This window comes from Arachis stenosperma, chromosome 6, assembly GCF_014773155.1.
Source record: "Arachis stenosperma cultivar V10309 chromosome 6, arast.V10309.gnm1.PFL2, whole genome shotgun sequence".
NCBI classification, from domain to species: domain Eukaryota; kingdom Viridiplantae; phylum Streptophyta; class Magnoliopsida; order Fabales; family Fabaceae; genus Arachis; species Arachis stenosperma.
In genome coordinates this window covers 48027452-48033501 of record NC_080382.1, presented here as the reverse complement: position 1 = coordinate 48033501, position 6050 = coordinate 48027452, and the positions used below count along the sequence as shown (strand labels likewise).

The 6050-nt window shown below is 40.9% G+C and overlaps 1 non-coding gene across 1 annotated transcript; it reads left to right on the top strand.

Moving 5' to 3' along the window:
- Positions 1-5537: 5537 nt before the first annotated feature.
- LOC130938162 (small nucleolar RNA R71) lies at positions 5538-5641 on the top strand. The gene has a single exon (XR_009069338.1). It is a non-coding gene; the product is annotated as a small nucleolar RNA R71 (small nucleolar RNA).
- The last annotated feature ends 409 nt before the right edge of the window (positions 5642-6050 follow it).

Below are 6050 nucleotides of genomic sequence, written 5' to 3'. Positions count from 1 at the left end.
ATAAACTAGCTCCTAGGGTTTACATGAGTAAGTAATTGATGCACAAATCCACTTTCGGGGCCCACTTGGTGTGTGTTTGGGCTGAGCTTGATCTATCCATGAGCTGAGGCTTTTATTGGAGTTGAACTCCAATTTATGACGTGTTTTGGGCGTTCAACTCCGGATCATGACGTGTTTCTGGCGTTTAACTCCAGACAGCAACATGTACTTGGCGTTCAACGCCAATTTACGTCGTCAATTCCTGAATAAAGTATGGACTATTATATATTGCTGGAAAGCGCTGGATGTTTACTTTCTAACGCCGTTGAGAGCGCGCTATTTGGAGTTCTGTAGCTCCAGAAAATCCATTTCGAGTGCCGGGAGGTCAGATTCCAACAGCATCAGCAGTCCTTTTTGTCAGCCTTTTCAGAGTTTTGCTCATGTCCCTCAATTTCAGCCAGAAATTACCTGAAATCATAGAAAAACACACAAACTCATAGTAAAGTCCAAAAATGTGAATTTAACATAAAAACTAATGAAAACATCCCTAAAAGTAGCTTGAACTTACTAAAAACTACCTAAAAACAATGCCAAAAAGCGTATAAATTATCCGCTCATCACAACACCAAACTTAAATTGTTGCTTGTCCCCAAGCAACTGAAAATCAATTAGGATAAAAAGAAGAGAATATACTATAAATCCCAAAATATCAATGAATATTAATTCTAATTAGATGAGCGGGACTTGTAGCTTTTTGCTTCTGAACAGTTTTGGCATCTCACTTTTTCCTTTGAAGTTTAGAATGATTGGCTTCCCTAGAAACTTAGAATTTTGGATAGTGTTATGGATTCTCCTAGTTAAGTATGTTGATTCTTGAACACAGCTTCTTTTATGAGTCTTGGCCGTGGCCCTAAGCATCTTGTTTTCCAGTATTACCACCGGATACATAAATGCCACAGACACATGACTGGGTGAACCTTTTCAGATTGTGACTCAGCTTTGCTAGAGTCCCCAGTTAGAGGTGTCCAGAGCTCTTAAGCACACTCTTTTTGCTTTGGATCACGACTTTAACCACTCAGTCTCAAGCTTTTCACTTGGACCTTCATGACACAAGCACATGGTTAGGGACAGCTTGGTTTAGCCACTTAGGCCTGGATTTTATTTCCTTGGGCCCTCCAATCGATTGATGCTCAAAGCCTTGGATCCTTTTTTACCCTTGCCTTTTGGTTTTAAGGGCTATTGGCTTTTTCTGCTTGTTTTTTCTTTTTCTTTCTATTTTTTTTTTGCCATTATTATTATTATTATTTTCGCAAGATTTTTACTTTTCACTGCTTTTTCTTGCTTCAAGAATCAATTTCATGATTTTTCAGATTGTCAATAACATTTCTCTTTGTTCATCATTCTTTCAAGAGCCAATAGTTTTAACATTCATAAACAACAAGATCAAAAATTATGCACTGTTCAAGCATTCATTCAGAAAACAAAAGTATTGTCACCACATCAATATAATTAAATTAATTTCAAGGATAAATTCGAAATTCATGTACTTCTTGTTCTTTTGAATTAAAACATTTTTTCATTTAAGAGAGGTGAAGGATTAATGGATTTTATTCATAGCTTTAAGACATGGTTACTACATACTAATGATCATGAAGTAGAGACACAAAACATAGATAAACATAACATAGAAATCGAAAAACAGAAAGAAATAAGAACAAGGAATGAATCTACCTTAGTGGCGTCTTCTTCTTGAAGGACCAATGATGTTCTTAAGCTCTTCTATGTCCCTTCCTTGCCTTTGTTGCTCCTCCCTCATTGCTCTTTGGTCTTCTCTCATTTCATGGAGAATGATGGAGTGCTCATGATGTTCCACCCTTAATTGTTCAACATTGTGGTTCAAATCTTCTAAGGAAGTGTTGAGTTACTCCCAATAGTTGTTGGGAAGAAAGTGCATCCCTTGAGGCATCTTAGGGATTTCTAGATGATGAACTTCCTCATGCATCTCTTGAGAACCGTGGAGGGTCTCTCTTGCTTACTCCATCCTCTTCTTGGTGATGGGCTTATCCTCTTCAATGGAGGTGTCTCCTTCTATGATAACTCCAGCTGAGTAACATAGATGGCAAATAAGGTGAGGAAAAGCTAGCCGTGCCATGGTGGAGGGCTTGTCGGCTATTTTGTAGATTTCATTGGAGATGACCTCATGAACTTCTACTTCCTCTCCAATCATGATGCTATAAATCATGATGGCCCGATCCACAGTAACTTCAGATCGGTTGCTAGTGGGAATGATGGAGCATTGAATGAACTCCAACCATCCTCTAGCCACAGGCTTGAGGTCCAGTCTTCTTAGTTGGACTGGCTTGCCTTTGGAGTCTCTCTTCCATTGAGCTCCTTCCACACATATGTCCATAAGGACTTGGTCCAACCTTTGATTAAAGTTGACCCTTCTAGTGTAGGGGCGTTCATCTCCTTGCATCATGGGCAAGTGGAATGCCAACCTCACATTTTCCGGACTAAAATCTAAGTATTTCCCCCGAACCATTGTGAGATAATTCTTTGGACTCGGGTTCATACTTTGATCATGGTTCCTAGTGATCCATGCATTGGCATAGAACTCTTGAACCATTAAGATTCTGACTTGTTGTATGGGGTTGGTTAGGACTTCCCAACCTCTTCTTCGGATTTCATGTCGGATCTCCAGATACTCATTTTTCTTGAGCTTGAAAGGGACCTCAGGGATCACCTTCTTCTTTGCCACAACATCATAGAAGTGGTCTTGATGGCTCTTGGAGATGAATCTTTCCATCTCCCATGACTCGAAGGTGGAAGCTTTTGTCTTCCCTTTTCCATTTCTAGAGGATTCTCCAGCCTTAAGTGCCATTGATGGTAATGGAAAAAACAAAAAGCTTATGCTTTTACCACACCAAACTTAAAATATTGCTCGCCCTCGAGCAAGAGAAGAAAGAAGAGAAAAAGAAGAAGAAGAAGAAAATATGGAGGAGTGGGAGAGAGGTAGGTTCGGTCAAGGTATGGAAGAGGGGGTTGTGTTGTGTGAAATTGAAGTAGAATGGAAGGGTATTTATAGGGAGAGGGGAGAGTGAAGTTTCGGCCATATAGGGTGGGATTGGGTGGGAAAATGTTTTTGAATTTTGAAGGTAGGTGGGGTTTATGGGGAAGAGTGGATGGATGTGAGTGGTGAAGGGGGTAATTGGGAAGAGAGATTGAGGTAATTGGTGAAGGGTGTTGGGAAGTGTGACATGGGGAAGAGTAATCACAAAAATAGGATTAGGAGGTAAGGTGGGAATATAGTAGGTGGGGATCCTGTGGGGTCCACAGATCCTGAGGTGATCCTGTGGGGTCCACAGATCCTGAGGTGTCAAGGAATTCCATCCCTGCACCAAATAGGCATGTAAATTGCCTTTGCACACCATTCTGGCGTTTAAACGCCGTGTGGTGCACTTTCTGGGCGTTCAACGCCCATGTAAAGCATGTTTCTGGTGTTGAACGCCAGTTTCATGCTTGTTACTGGCGTTCAGCGCCAGCTTTTCTTCTCTAGGCACATTCCTGGCGTTCAGCGCCAGAATGTTGCTTGTTTCTGGCGTTCAGCGCCAGAATGATGCTCTGTTCTGGCATTGAACGCTGGCCAGATGCATCTTACTGGCGTTGAACGCCAGCCTGTGCTTCCTCCAGGGTATGATTTTTTTCTTCTTCTGTTTTTGATTCTGTTTTTAATTTTTATATTTTTTCGTGACTCCACATGATCATGTACCTAATAAAATACAAAATAACAATAAAATAAAATAAAATAAAAATTAGATAAATAAAATTGGGTTGCCTCCCAACAAGCGCTTCTTTAATGTAAATAGCTTGACAATGGCTCTCATGGAGCCACAAGGTGATTAGGTCAATATTGTATAGTCCCAACACCAAACTTAGAGTTTGGATATGGGGTCTTGACACCAAACTTAGAGTTTGGTTGTGGCCTCCCAACACCAAACTTAGAGTTTGACTGTGGGGGCTCTTCTTGACTCTGAACTGAGAGAAGCTCTTCATGCTTACTCTCTTTTGTCATAGAGGGATGGCCCTATGCCTTAAACACAAGGTAGTCCCCATTCAATTGAAGGACTAATTCACCTCTGTTGACATCTATCACAGCTCCTGCTGTGACTAAGAAAGGTCTTCCAAGGATGATGCATTCATCCTCTTCCTTCCTAGTGTCTAAGATTATGAAATTAGCAGGGATGTAAAGGCCTTCAACCTTTACTAACACGTCCTCTGACTTGTCTGCCAATTGTAATGAGAACAAGGCAAGTTGTACCTCAATGATTTCCAGCTTCTCCGTTACAGAGAGTGGCATAAGATTTATCCCAGACCCTAGATCACATAGAGCTTTTTCAAAGGTCATGGTGCCTATGGTACAAGGTATTAAAAACTTGCCAGGATCTTGTTTCTTTTGAGGTAAAATTTGCTGAATCCAGGTATCCAGTTCACTAATGAGCAAAGGAGGTTCACTTTCCCAAGTCTCATTACCAAACAACTTGGCATTCAACTTCATGATAGCTCCTAAATATTGAGCAACTTGCTCTCCAGTCATATCTTCATCCTCTTCAGAGGAAGAATAGTCTTCAGAGCTCATGAATGGCAGAAGAAGATTTAATGGAATCTCTATGGTCTCCATATGAGCCTCAGATTCCTTTGGATCCTTAATAGGGAACTCCTTCTTGCTTGAGGGACGTCCCAGGAGGTCTTCCTCACTAGGATTTTCGTCCTCCTCCTCCCTTGTGCATTCGGCCATATTGATTATATCAATGGCCTTGCACTCTCCTTTTGGATTCTCTTCTGTATTGCTTGGGAGAATACTGGGAGGAGTTTCAATGACTTTCTTACTCAGCTGGCCCACTTGTGCCTCCAGATTTCTAAAGGAGGATCTTGTTTCACTCATGAAACTGAAAGTGGCCTTTGACAGATCAGAGACTAGATTGGCTAAATTAGAAGTGTTTTGTTCAGAATTCTCTGTCTGTTGCTGAGAAGATGATGGAAAAGGCTTGCTATTGCTCAGCCTGTTGCGTCCACCATTGTTAAAGCCTTGTTGAGGCTTTTGTTGATCCTTCCATGAGAAATTTGGATGATTTCTCCATGATGAGTTATAGGTGTTTCCATAAGGTTCACCCATGTAATTAACCTCTGCCATGGCAGAGTTCTCAGGATCATAAGCTTCTTCAGAAGCTGCCTCTTTAGTACTGTTGGATGCATGTTGCCATCCATTCAGATTTTGAGAGATCATGTTGACCTGTTGACTCAACACTTTGTTCTGAGCCAATATGGCATTCAGAGTATCAATTTCAAGAACTCCTTTCTTCTAAGGTATTCCATTATTCACGGAATTCCTCTCAGAAGTGTACATGAATTGGTTGTTTGCAACCATGTCAATGAGTTCTTGAGCCTCTTCAGGCGTTTTCTTTAGGTGAATAGATCCACCTGCAGAATGGTCCAATGACATTTTCGAAAATTCAGATAGACCATAATAGAATATATCTAATATGGTCCATTCTGAAAACATGTCAGATGGACATCTTTTGGTCAGCTGCTTGTATCTTTCCCAAGCTTCATAGAAGGATTCACCATCTTTTTGTTTGAAGGTTTGAACATCCACTCTCAGCTTGCTCAGCTTTTTAGGAGGAAAGAATTTATCCAAGAAGGCTGTGACCAGCTTATCCCAAGAGTCCAGGCTATCCTTAGGTTGTGAATCCAACCATATTCTAGCTTTGTCTCTTACAGCAAAAGGGAAAAGCATGAGTCTGTAGACTTCAGGATCAACTCCATTCGTCTTTACAGTCTCACAAATCTGCAAGAACTCAGTTAAAAACTGATAAGGATCTTCAGATGGAAGTCCATAAAACTTGCAGTTTTGTTGCATTAAGGCAACTAGTTGAGGTTTAAGGTCAAAATTATTGGCTCCAATGGCAGGAATGGAGATGCTTCTTCCATCAAACTTGGACGTTGGTTTTGTGAAATCACCAAGCATTCTCCTTGCATTATTATTATTGGGTTCAGCTGCCATCTCCTTCTCT